Source organism: Myxine glutinosa, chromosome 4 (genome assembly GCF_964187855.1).
Source record: "Myxine glutinosa chromosome 4, kmMyxGlut1.1, whole genome shotgun sequence".
NCBI lineage: Eukaryota > Metazoa > Chordata > Myxini > Myxiniformes > Myxinidae > Myxine > Myxine glutinosa.
Window position 1 is genome coordinate 11,027,528 of NC_136264.1, and position 14,434 is coordinate 11,041,961.

The 14,434-nt window shown below is 46.8% G+C and overlaps 1 protein-coding gene across 6 annotated transcripts in view; it reads right to left on the reverse strand.

The window, feature by feature from the left end:
- The window catches only part of LOC137424410 (sarcolemmal membrane-associated protein), a 274,679-nt gene that overhangs the window by 85,183 nt on the left and 175,062 nt on the right, over positions 1-14,434 (reverse strand). The gene's annotated exons all lie outside the window — the stretch shown is intronic.

A 14,434-nucleotide genomic window follows, 5' to 3' on the forward strand; every position in this document is an offset into this window, starting at 1 on the left:
TTTTCAAAATGGCCACCATCGGAAACCTATTTTTCGCGATATCTCAACATCCGAACCACCTAGAGTGCTGATTCCAACACCTATACCCACATTTTTGGGGATGAGGAATCACATGAAGCCATCTAAAATAATCTACACCTACCCTGGGATACCAGGTGGCAGCCTACAGCGGATTTTCAAGATGGCCACTTTCAGGAAACATGTTTTTTTCTGAATATGTATACCACATTGAGTGATGTTTCGCCTCAGTACAGTCATAGTCATAAATGGGATCATTTCAACATGTTCAGTTCATGTACATGGAAAGTCATTATATCAGACCTAATAGTTCATTTAAAATAAACCTCATGAAGCTCACAATTACTTACCTGTTGTCGTTTTATATATTTGCAGGTCTTGAGAGAAGATGAGTGAAGTTACGACTCAGCCCACACAGTGGCAGCACTGCATAATTTGTCAAACCGCTTCAGCAAAATATGGAACGCTTGTCCAGCAGCCCAAACCGGACTCGTTTGAACACTTGCTACAAACCCTTAATGATAGAGCAGCCTACCATGATGGAAAATATGTTAAAATTCACAGTCGCTTAAAGGATGAAACAAGTGAAAGTCTGCAATTCAATAATGCAGTTTGGCATCGTATCTGTTATTCAAATGCAACCAACAAAGAGAAGGTACAACGTGCCAAAGACCGCCATCAATATCACATTTCAGCCGGCTCCTACACAGAGAAAAAACGTGGACAAAAGCGAAAAAGCACAGAACTGGACGAACCATCAACTTCCACCACCAGTCCGTTTACACGTTCTGCAACAGCTCCATTCATTAGCGAACATTGCTTTTTCTGCCAGGAAGATAACGAGCAAAAATTGTACACATTGAGAACAGAAAACGGTGGGAAAGCATTACACGATGCTGTGGAGCTGTCTGGAAATCTCACCCTGCAAACTAGGTTAAACACATCCATCTCACCCACTGATGCACATGCAATCGATGTTCAATACCACAAGTCATGTTGGACAACAAATGTATTCCATGTGTTACGTACCAAGGATAACAAGGGAACAACAGAGAGAGGTCATCCGTTTCAAACATCATGTTTGATTGAGTTGATTAGCCTTGTCGACTGTCAAACTCAGAATAAACAATACTTATCCATGGCACATATTGAAACAACATACATCAACTTGCTTGGTGGCACAGATGCATTGGCGCACCACTTCCCTGCATATAGTAGACACTGGCTCAAGGAGAGAATTCTTCTAGAACTACCACACGTAACGTCTGTTAGGCAAAAGGACAGGAGAAAACCTTCTGTTCTTTACTCCCCAGATGCATGCGAATCCGATATGGTTCAGTCTGCCATGATAGAAAGTGAAGTAGACGATCTGAATATTATCTATAAAGCAGCAAAGGCATTGCGCAGAATTATCAAGAACTTCCACCAACAGGAAAACTCATCCGATGCTATACAGGTCACTAGCAGCACAGATGATGTTCCAGCAGCACTCCACGCAATGATCAGATGGGTTATGGTGGGGCCAACAGAAACACTAGAAACTGAAAAACGAACCACTCACGTTAACAGAGAAGTACTCACTGTTAGTCAGATGCTATTGGGTGGATTCAAATCTGACAAGCAAGTGAACTATAGGCCCAAAACTGATTCTGCGACCTTCCGATCAACCAAATCACAAGAAACTCCACAGTCTCTAGGATTAGCCTTGGCAGTTCACCATGACACAAGAAACAAGAAACTCCTGGAAAGTCTCTGCTCTCAAGGTTACTGTGTCTCGTACAGTCGTGTTATGCACCTCGAAACAGCCCTAGCAAATGCCATTGTGGAAAACACCCTGAAGTTCCAAGGACTTTATGTTCCTCCATTTTTGAAGAAGGGAACTTTTGTGTTTTTTGCAGCTGATAACACAGACTTTGCTGAAGACAGCGTGGATGGCAAAGGGACAACCCATGGAACAATCATTGCTGTTTATCAAAAACGTGACACTCAAGGAGAAACATTGGCGCCACAACTGAGCATAGCTGACACTACCAGTTTGTCAGTGACCCCGTACCAGGTTCCTATGCTTCATTGTGACAAGCCGGTGCCGAAAACCAGAAAGAGAACAGACACATTCCACATCAGCAAGGATGGTATATCACCAGCGTATCACCTTACACATCTAGGATGGTTGGTTGCTTCTATGATCACCAGAATGCAGAAATCAAACAGCACATATATACCTGGTTGGGCAGGATACCACTCATTGCTGTCGGGTAGTCACAGTTTGACACAAGTCGGAGTCTTACCCCTTCTACCTGAAGTAGCACACGAGTGGTCGACTCTTCTGACCGTCATCTCTCAGACAACTCAGCTAAAGAACTTAGTTGTTGGTACAAGCCACCCTACAGTCATTTCCTGGGATATGGCACTCTATGAAAAGGTGATAAGTCTGCTGGATGCAAGGCCAGACCTGAAAGGTACCGTTGTACCTCGGCTTGGTGAGCTGCATGTGGTCATGGCTGCTTTGAGAGCCCTGGGTACTTCCATTGAGAACTCAGGTATTGATGACGCGTGGATAGAGGCCGACCTCTACGGACCTTCAACAACAAGGCAGATCCTGAGATGTTCGCATTACAAACGCACTCTCCGTGCTCATATTTATTCATATATAGCACTTTATGAAATGGTGCTGGACCTGTTCTTCAAAGATTATCCACAGTTGAAAGCCGTTTGCTCAGATATGTCAGAAGAAATAGACGAGGCATGTTCAGAAAAGGACAAGCTCACCAAAGCCACAAGTGTGAAAGAAGCCAACACAAAACTGTTGAATGTCATCACTACAGCTGATGTTGTGAACATATTCAAGACTTGGGAAACAGAACAATCCAAAAAAGCCATGTTCAAGTCCTTGATGAATTACCTGCATCGAGTGGAGACAATTCTGTTCTTTGTGGAAGCTTCTCGGGACGCAGATCTCAAACTCCACCTCGAATCTGGTGAGGCACTCAGCAAGCTATTTTTCTCCATGGATCGTATCAAATACAAACGTCTTTGGCCGCGATACATAGCAGATATGTATGACCTGAGGAAGACGCATCCGGCCACATACAGGGAACTCGAGAATGGAAATATCTCAGTAACGAAATCTAGCATCCCCTTTGTATCAATCGGTGCAGACCACGCTTGTGAACAGGAAAACAGAGCAATGAAGGTTCATTCTGGACTTCCAGGCATCTCCAATAATGCCAATGCAAGGCAGAGATTCTTTATGGCCTCTCCAGAATTGTCACGGCTGACCAGAGAATTCAAAGATCAGTTCGACACCAAAACAGACAAAGTGACAGAACACCACGAACTTAGTCCGAGGGCAGTGAATCTGAACAATACAGCGGTTGAAAAGATCAAGGCTGCTATCATGAGTCATGGCAATCCATTTACCACAGAAGGAAATAGCATATACAACTTGATCACACATGCCTATGTCCCAGAGGAGCACACGTCACAAATCCTGAATATCGACAACATTGGTCAACACTTGTACGAAGAGTATGTTGATGAAAGAATCAACGGAACAGTCAGCTTATTTGCACCCGTGAAAAAAGAAAACAACACGATGTACTTGTCTGGTGTGAAGAAGACCAAGATCATGCTCAGGGACAAGTCAGTCGACTTGAAGGAAACAAAAGACTTGTATGGAAGGCTGATGATATTGACAAAATCAAGCCGTGATGTTGACCAGAAAGACGCAATAGGCAACTACGAATTCACCCTTACACCTCGCGCCTTGTTCGCACCAAACGGTGACCTGCTTCCTTGCCTTGACAAGTCAAAGTTAATCCATCTCCTTGTGAAACATGGAGACTTAGCTCCGGGTGACTTAGCTCCGACCTCAAGTCCTCAAGCTCAAGTCCATAACTCTGCAGCTATGAAAATAGCAGTAGTCGACGCCATGGTTCTTGTACAGAAATTCTCGACAAAACCAGCTGCAACAGTAACCGTTGAAGATCTCAGTGTCAGCTTTAATACCAGATTGTTGTCACTGACAAGACATTTTGACGAAGTTATCCTCGTGTTTGATACTTACAAGGCCGATTCGTTGAAGCAAAGCACAAGACAAAAAAGACGAGGGGGGCACAATCCAGTCCAGTACCAAGTGAAGGACAATACCAAGATCCAACACATCACCATGAAGCGGTTCTTGTCACACGATCAGACAAAGTCAGATTTGGCAGAATATCTGGCTGAGAAAACGTTGGAGTACAACAGAGATGCCTCCAAGCTGATAATTATATGTGCAGCAGGAAAGGCCAAGAGTAACAAAGGCGTGCATTTTGAAGACAATAATCATGAGGAGGCAGACACTCTGATGATTCACCAAGCAGTGCTGGCAACTCGCCGCAATCCCAACGCAGAACAGCTTACCTTCTTCTCTCCTGATACGGATGTCCTGGTCTTGGTCATAACTAACTATGATGTTCTGCTCAAAAACACTGCTGTCTCCCTTGTGTCGGGCCTTGTGCAAGTACAACCAATCTGGAACAATCTTGGCGTCGAAAAGGCCAAGGCATTGCCAGCATTCCACACATTCACAGGAGCAGACAATACTGGAGGGTTTTCGCGAATAGGCAAAACAACATGGTTTGAAGCTTTCGTCAAAGCCAATAGTGACGTGATACAGGCCATGAGAATGCTCTGTGATGCTGCAGATGTGACCGCAGATCAGATGTCCAACTTGGCAAGATTTGTATGTGCAGTGTACGTACCAAAGGGAATATGTATCAACAGCATTCCGGAGTTGCGCTGGTACCTCTTCTGTAAACACATGACTGAAAGTCACAAGTTACCTCCAACGCTAGGGGCTCTAAATCAGCATGTTGATCGTGTACATCTTCAGGCAAGGGTATGGGCTCAGGCTACTATCGCACATCAAGTGTTCCTGGATCCACAGCAACATGGCTACTTCAAGGACAACGATGGGGAATTGAAACCACTAATGACAGATGTACCACCAGCACCGAAAGCAATACTTGAGATGGTCAGATGTCAGTGCAAAGGAGACTGCTCATCGAGACGGTGTTCGTGCCGTGCCAATGACTTGGCATGCACAGACTTGTGTTTGTGCAGCTCTGAATGTGAAAACGACGATGACTGTCAACCTGTTCTCTGCTCTGACGACAGTGATGAGGACATTTGAAAACCTATGAGGACAAAATGTTGATGAATGTTGACAAAGATAAAATTTCATCTATGGGAAATATTCTATGTTCAAATAAAAGTAATTATTACATGTATAATTATGGATTGTATAGCCTCATCTCTATATACTTACCTCTTGAATACATAAATCACCTGTTTAGGATATATGAGGGATGTGGTTTCATAATTATGATCCGTGTGCCACAATGTAGCAAAACATCACTCAATGTGGTATACATATTCAGAAAAAAACATGTTTCCTGAAAGTGGCCATCTTGAAAATCCGCTGTAGGCTGCCACCTGGTATCCCAGGGTAGGTGTAGATTATTTTAGATGGCTTCATGTGATTCCTCATCCCCAAAAATGTGGGTATAGGTGTTGGAATCAGCACTCTAGGTGGTTCGGATGTTGAGATATCGCGAAAAATAGGTTTCCGATGGTGGCCATTTTGAAAATCCAATATGGCCGCCAAAGAAAAATTTGCGCAAATGGAAACATGGTTTTTCGGATTCCTGGTGCTATCAGCTTTCCAAAAATGTATAGTTTTGCTAATCTCCACAAAAAAAGAACGAAATTACATAACAAACCTGACTATAACTTCTGAAACAAGAACTAAAAAATATCTCTCGGCAATTTCTCCTGTTTATTTATTTATTTTGATAATGATGTGACTTACATGTCGATGCACACGTGAAATACAGTTTGTTTTTTAATTCTGTATCCTGTGATTAAGCCTTGAACACTTGTGCAAAAACTAAAAAAATTTAAAAATTTTTTTTAAAGACCACGATTTTATTCCCTCTGCATTGTGAAAACATACCTTTGGGCAGTGTATAATAGACCGTTGCCGCGATCACTCCAAAATGAAACATGCATTACCATGTTTTCTTTGCATGAGTTGAAATCAAAATGTTCCGTTGTTTCTTCAAAAGGTAACTTGTTATGATTGAAGACGCGTTGATTCGGTCTTAAAATGGACATCAGAGGCCGATGGAGCCTCAGAGATATTTAAAGCAAACAAAATGGTGTATATTTGTTTTTGAAGCCCCTCCCTCAATGGCGGAAGCCCCACCCATGGCCAAACAAACAAACAAACAAACAGACTGGAGCAGAGTATTATCTTGATATACTCATGTAGAAATATAAAGAAATAGAAATATATATCCCTGGTGTTGGGCTAGCGGCTAGGGTGCCGGCTTAGGATCCTAGGATCCTGGGTTCGAATCCCGGTCGATTGCTGAATTAACGCGAGGGGGGTTGACTCAGCCTGTCATCCTTCCGAGGTCGGCAAATTGAGTACCAGTTCACTGGTAATTCCCTGTTTGTCGTTAAAGGCGGCAAAAAGGGTTGGCGTCAGGAAGGGCATCCGGCCGTAAAACATTGCTTCAAAAAGGGGACCGAAAAACAACAACAACCACGGTTCCCGAAAAAGGCCCGCTTTGCGGGGAGAAATGGCCTCTGAAGGTGTTTTTTTTTTTTTTTTAATACTCATGTAGAAACATCTCAAGGCTCAGGTGGACTGAATATACTTACTGGAAGCAAATGGGATTGGTGTCACAAGGCCTATTATATGATAGATAGATATATAGATATATCGATATATATTAAAATCGTATATATATATATATATATATATATATATATATATATATATATATATATATATATATATATATATATATATATATATATATATATATATATATATATATATATATATATATATATACGTATATATATATTGTTACAGATACGACTTTGATGGTATGGTGGGCCGAGCGGGATGGCCGCCGTATCCGTACAAGTTACCCCGATTGCACCCGGGGTTGACTAATCGCGCTATGCTAGACCAATGAAGGAAAAAGAAGACACCCGGCTGGGTTATAATGACACAATACGACACCAACGTTTCGATTCTCAAGTATATTCGTACGGAAAAAGGTTAGATTACAGGGGCTAGAGGTATATTACAGGAAGACAGGCACTTAGACACACTCTTATATTAACCCCGGACAGACGACAGACACACGGGACAAAATGCTGACTCACACGGGGGTTGATGAAAAGGAAAGGCAGGTCGCGATGGCTCAAGGTGCACTCTTGGCTCAAGGCAGAATCGACCCGGTCCGGTCCAGAGATGCGGGAGGTTTCACAGCGCTCGGAGGGGACGTTCTTTCACAGGCGGGCCTTTCTCTCTCAGCGCTCGCAGGTCCTTCTTTCTCCAGCTCGGGGCGCATCTCTCTCTACTCACTTCCGGTTGCGCTTTTTATAGCGCCCCCAGCGATCACGCCCCCGGCGCTTTGGACACGCCCATCGGGGGTGCTCACCTCGGCCCTGGTTGGTCGCGCGACCCTCGGGCTCCGCCCTGGATGACGACGGGCGGGCGCGCCCCTCCTCCCCTCTGACGAGGTGACACGCCTTTCTTCTCCGACTCAATGCCTCGTGGTTAATGGCGGCAATTGGATCGGAGGTAATTGGTAATCGAGGGCTCAGCAGTGACGAGAGGGGGAATGGAGGTTTTGGGAATGGGAATGAAGGGAATCTATCTCTTTCACTGGTGCAATGGAGTATTTCAATTAATGGAAGACACAGCCTTACACTAATACACAGAATAAGATATAACTGTCAAAAGAAAGGATATATCGTGTCCTGCATGTATGTTTTATGGACTAACTACGGAAACGCCCTTTGACCTTTATACAACCACAAACGGAGGGAGGAGGGGTGATATTTTACAACAACCTTTTACAACAACATTTTACCACAACAACAAAATAAAAAAAACATTCTCATATCCACAACAATATATATATATATATATATATACGTATATATATATATATATATATATATATATATATACAGTATATATATATATATATATATATGTATATATATATATATATATATATATACGTATATATATATATATATATATATATATATATTGTTATGAATTTGGTAGAGTAACATCTAGAGCTAGGTAGATCTGAATAGGTAGGTATTCGGCTGTCGTGACAGGGACTCTACATGTAATAAGTTCTTGATGTTTAGGCGTTTGTCGGGGTAAGATGTATGATTGTGGATCTACCTGGAGGTCCGAGTGTTAAATAGTGAGGGATTAAAGGTAACGCCCCTGTGAGTCTCACCTAGTAGTCAAACCTTTGTCCATTATGGCACTGCAAACCACATAAACATTAGTTAGGTCCTTAGCGCAACATTAAATAATTCCCTTTCCCTGACAATGACTTCGGAATAAATGGACAGGAAGCCAGGCCAAAAACACCGCCACAATGGGCCGCCACCGTTTACACCTCCAAGGCCTACAAACCTCGCCTGGCACGTGTTATAACACAAGGACCGCGGGGGTCGGTGAGCGAGAGTGGAGCATGCCGCAGAGGGCGTGGCCGGGGCGAGCCGGCGAGTTGGGAGGCTGTGATTGGCTGAGGAGTGCGCCAATGTGACGTCATCGGCGAGAGATATATGCGACGGTCGGACGCCATTTCGTGACACACACGGCAGCGCACACAGGGCACACAGGACACACGGCAGCACACGGAGTTCGGCGCAGTTCGTTGAACAGTTGGCACTGAACAAAGCAGTGAACAAATTGGCACTTGGCTGCCAGCACTCCCGCAGAGAGTCGAGTCGAGTGGAGTTCAAAGGAGTCCTTCCTGGCCCTGGTCGAGTGGAGTTCGTTTGCTCTGTGCAGCCCTGCGTTGGACCTTTGGAGCAAGGGAGCTCGTGGTGTGGGTGTGCCGTTGAACCGACGAGGCCTGGTGGCGCTTGGAGGCGCGGGGCCGTGTTACACTGAAGACGAAAGGAGCCAGATAAGCCCGATCTCCGCGTTTACACTTTACATGACGAGACGTGTTATTTTCGTATTAATCTCCCTCGTATCGTGTTTGGTATCTGTTGTGTGTGGGATCCCAATTTAGGCTTATTAGAGTTATTAGTACTACCGGCGTGGGCTTTTTCACTGTCTTTACTTTTCATTAATAAATCCTTGTATTATTTTCTGTATATATCTGAACGCAGTTTTCCTGGGTGTTTCATTTTAATAGATAGGGCTGCGGAGCTTCGCTGTGTCCGCCATTCTGCGCGTTTAACTTTAAGTGTTTGATTTGGAATCCGCTATTGAGTTCTCGCCTCGGGAGTTAAAGTCTCGCAATCGGCCATCCGTAACTGTGGTGTTAATCACGGTTACGTAACAAGTGGTGTCAGGAGTGTAGGATTTGAACCCGTTGGACAAATTTTTTTGTCCGCGGCGAGACATCGACACGGTCGGGCGTACATTGCGTCCGACGTTCGAACGCAAAATTTATATAGACGAGGCGGAGAAATTTAATAATCAATCGGGCAAACGGAGCGCGATATCGCGTCTTCGTCAAATTTAAATTGTTTCAGGAATTATTAAAATAAATACGCGCGCGGGAAACAATCTTCCAGAAAGCGGATGTCGGAAATTGATGAGATGGAAGTACGCAGCGAGGCCTCCGTCAGCGTTGGGAGTGAGCCGGAAATGGGGGAATTTGATGCAGAGGTGAGCCTTGGAACCTCCCTCGTCCCGAGCACCAACTTATGCCCCTCCCCTACCGGGGAGTCGGGAACAAGTGGGACGGCCCCGATAGATCTCCAGACCATAGTAAATTTAATAAATGCTCAGAGGGCCGAGGGTGAGCGAAACCTTGCAGAAATTCGGGGAGACATGAACGCACAGAGTGAGCGAGCCAGTCGGGAATTAAATGATAAAATTGACGGGCTGGAAAATAAAATGAGTAATGATATGGGAGGAATGAAAAGTGGGTTGGAAAATAAAATGGAGTCGCAGGGGAAGGAATGGAGGGAAGGACTGAAGGACATGAGTGACCAAATTAATGGATTGAAAGGGGAAATGAATGCTCAGAACGAGCAATTGGAGAACAGAATTAATGCCCAAACAAAAAACATGGAGGGGCAAATGGATAGATTGAAGGAGGGTTTGAAAGAACAGATCGAAGGGATGGACAGCAAAATTGAGGGATTGGAGGGAAAAGTGAATGAACGAATGAATGAACAAATGAAAGAGAGGAATGAAGAATTGGAAGGAAAAATTGGGGAAATGGCACAACAGCTGGGGAAACGAATTGATGGCATAGAAGGGAGTGTGCAAAACCAAATTACGGGCAGACTGGGGGAATTGGAGGATAAAGTAGAAACTAGTGAGGGGGAGATGGAAAAAGCCATAGGGGTGGCAAGTGAATCGATACGGACAGAATTAATGTCAAAAATAGAGGAGGGCGTGACCCAGGCTGTCCGGAGGGGGGAAGCGTTGGAGGGTCGAATTGATAAAGCAAATGGGGACCTGGAAGGCTATCGGGGCCGGGTGGATGCCAGAATGCTACAGCAGAGTGAGGAATGGGGACTGCTCAACCGACAGGGGGGCAAATTGGCCGAGGAGGTGAGGGGGTTGGAAACCCGCATAAAAGAGCAGGAGCAAGGGTTAATTGAGAAAGGCCTGTGGGGGCCACTAATGGATAATGAAAGGGTGAGTGATTTTATGCAGGAGCGACTGGAGATCTGGGACAATACCATCAAGAAGGAGGTTGGTCGGGTTCAAGAGAGCCTGAAGGAAGAGGTGAGTAGGTCGGTTAAACATCTTCAGGACCAGATTAAGGTGACCCAGGAGACCCTCACCACGAGCCACATTTGGACACCAGAGGCTCCGAAACGGAATACCCAGTTGGGGGGGTGTTTTGGCCCCGGACTGGATTTGGACAGAGAGGAATCGGGGAATAGAGTCTCTGGAAAAACAATCCCCCTCGTACATTTTGACGGATCAGGGAGCCTCGAGGCTTTCCTGACACAATTTGAGTGCGTGTCTCAGCTCAATGGTTGGGGAGAGCGGGAGCGCATGGGGAATCTGGTGGCGACACTGCGGGGGTCAGCCGCCGACGTGTTAAACGTAGTCCCAGAGGGAATATTGACCAGCAAGGCCATTTGTGAGGCCTTGAATAACAGGTACGGGACAGGCGCAAGGTGCGACCTGGTCAGGGCACAGCTGCTGCATCGCAGGCAAAAGCCTAATGAGACGTTGCAGGAGCTGGCCCAGGATATATACCAATCTGTGAGGATAGCATACAGGGACCTACCAGCACAGGCGTGGGACAAGCTGGCGATAGAAAAATTTATGGCGGCTCTCCCTGATCCTGAGGTCCGGACGTTGGTGGAGTTACAGGACCCACCCACGGTGCACCGGGCAGCGGAATGCGCGGCGAGACTGACCTTTTTGAGAAGGTCGAACCGCGCATCGGAGGGAGCACCTGTGACGGTACGGCAGGCCGAGGTGCGGGATCAGGAAAAGCCAGAGGATGACATCGGGCGAATGTTAAGGGGAATCAGCCGCCAGCTGACAAATTTGATGGGGGGACAATTTGCAGGGAGCGAATCACAACAGGGTGGTCCAGGTTGGCCATCGGGACGGCCTGATTTTTATCGGGCTGGGCCGGAAGAAAGGGGGGCTCCGCCTGGCTACCAGAGGGGTCCGTTCTTGGGGACTTGTTTTAGATGTGGGAGAAGAGGGCACAGTCAGAGGAATTGTCGGCAACCATATGGGCCCCCACCTCCTGAGAGGCTTCGCAGTCCAGAAAGGAGGGGGCCCCCAGTAGGTCCACAGGCGCCAGACAGAGGACCACCACCTCGGCCTGGGCCAATAGCAATAGAGTGTGCAGGAAACTAGAACGAGCCGAGCATATGGGCCATGCTCGGCTGGCATGTGTATGGCAAAGCATCTTTCTTTGGTGAGGTTAGTAAAATGTGACAAATGGTTGGCATGGGTAATCTGTGGGTTAGATGGAAATTTAAGGGTGGATTTTGAAATGCCATGGTGGACACTGTACAGTGACGCCATTATTGATCCAGGTGTGTAGACCAAAGTGTTGGAGGCTGTGATGAAATTAATAGGGTAGCAAGACACAGCTTTCAACTGGTTGCGGGGGCAACTGTGCTGATATTTGGGACGCGGGATCCTGGGGATGCAGTTGTGTAGCCTGAGGGTCAACGTGGTGCTGTGCATGTCCGAGGTGTGTGGACCATGTCTTCTGGGTGAGTCTCCTGGTGGAGCATGGCTGTTGACTGGACCTTGGTGTGGTCAAGTGTGGGTGAGCACTGGGGGGCTGCAGTTCTGTAGTCGGACTGGGGGATGATGGGGAGGTGCAGGGGACGTGGCTGTAGGGATGCCACGCACTGCGACCGTGCCCCCCAGGGCCGAGGTTGTGTGTGCGGTAGTGTGTGTTGTGGCAGCAAGTGCTCACCACATTGGCCAGCTGGGGCTGCTGCAGCTGTGTTCCTCGCAGGGGGGCCGAAGGATGGATGGTGGGTCGCACCCTTATGGACACTCATGGGCCATGTTGGCGTTTTGACTGCTCACCTTGTCCCGGTGACCCTTGCACGGTAGAGGTGCAGAGCTGTCGTGGCCATAGGTAGTTGTGTAGCGATGATCACCGTTGGATGCGGATCCACATACCTGCCAGTGTAGTGGGGACAAAAGAGAAATTTGGAAGTATTTGGTAGGCCCAATGTGAAATTTTGGGATTGTGAAGGGTGGATGACGCTCTTGGACCCGACCAACCTGCAACTACCTGCACATGAGGTGAGTGTTTTGAGGAGTACTGTCCCAGGCTTCAGGACTTGCTTTGGAAATTGGGGACACGTAATTTGGAGCTGGGAGGCGGGTGAGAGTGATGACATGGCCGGTGAGGGGATGGAATGGGAGCCACAGTGTCTTGTGGGTGGCGTATGTTTTTGTATTGTGGTTAGGTGTTTTGATGTGGTCGTGAGAGTGGAACCTGGAGAGTGAGTGATGATTAATTGGAGATAATGAGGGGCGATACTTGTGCTTTTGGAAATGTGTGATGGTTTAAATGTGAACTGGGGGATTTCACATGTGGCAGGCCATGGCAAGCCTTGTAACACCTTTTACACCAAGAATTGTACTGAATTGTGCTGAGTTGTGTGGAGAATTGAATGGCAGCGGGGGAGGAAGTGTGTTTTGGGGTCTTGTGGGTGGGGAAGGTGTGTGTGTCCGCAGGTACAGAGCAAGCTCTGAGGAGCGATGCCTGCGGGCCCCCCTCTGCAGCAATTACCCCTGGCAGCCGGTGGTAACTGGAAATTGGAGCTCGTCGGTGGAGGGTCTGGTTGGGCGCCGCGGGGTGAGGAAGTCCCCCGGTGACCCGTGTTGCTGCGCGAAAGCAGGAGGCAAAGGAGCCTGGTGTGTGTGGAGACCCTCACCGGCGAGGTAACGGCGGAAAGGGGCTGTTGGGCTGTCACGGGGCCAAGAGGTAAAGGGGGGGGGGGGCAATGAACTTGTAAGTCGGTTGACTTGTTTTTGGGACTGCGGGCACCACAGCCTGATGCGCCCCCACCATCTTTTTGTGCGGTACCTCCCCGCTGCCTAGTTGAGGAATGCACACACACGTGAATGACATCAATGCCATGGTCCTGCAGGGGGGTGTATTGAAATAAGTGCTTTGTTGATTTTTGAAATGCCTTGATGACCTATGGAATGAGAATGAGTGGTTAAGGGGTCTGTGTTGCATGAATGTGGGCGAAATCCACCGAGCCGTGTCACTCACCTGTAACATCTGGACAGGGCCCGTGGAAATTTAGGGGGATGCATTGGGGATGGCCCCGCAGGTAAGGTTGAGTCTTGTGGCATCCACCGGGGGACGCGGTCTGTAGACCGGGGTATGTACAAAGGTTAGAGTTTTGAGTTTGGAAAGATGGTTAAGTTTTGTGGTTAAGTTAGTGTTGTGTGTTTTGTTTCCTCCCTCCACAGGAACAACGAAGAAAATGTACATACTTGCATGATGGTTAAGGGGTTCAGCATGTTAAGGAAGTGTAGGTAGGTAGTCCGACTCACTTCCCACAGCCCTTCCTGATTTATTTCATAGGTTAATTAAGTGTGTGACAGTAAGTGTTAAGGCTGGAATGGTAGCGCCTGCGGTGAACCTTGCAGGAGCTACGGTTCCAGGGGGGGGGCTGTGTTATGAATTTGGTAGAGTAACATCTAGAGCTTGGTAGATCTGAATCGGTAGGTATTCGGCTGTCGTGACAGGGACTCTACATGTAATAAGTTCTTGATGTTTAGGCGTTTGTCGGGGTAAGATGTATGATTGTGGATCTACCTGGAGGTCCGAGTGTTAAATAGTGAGGGATTAAAGGTAACGCCCCTGTGAGTCTCACCTAGTAGTCAAACCTT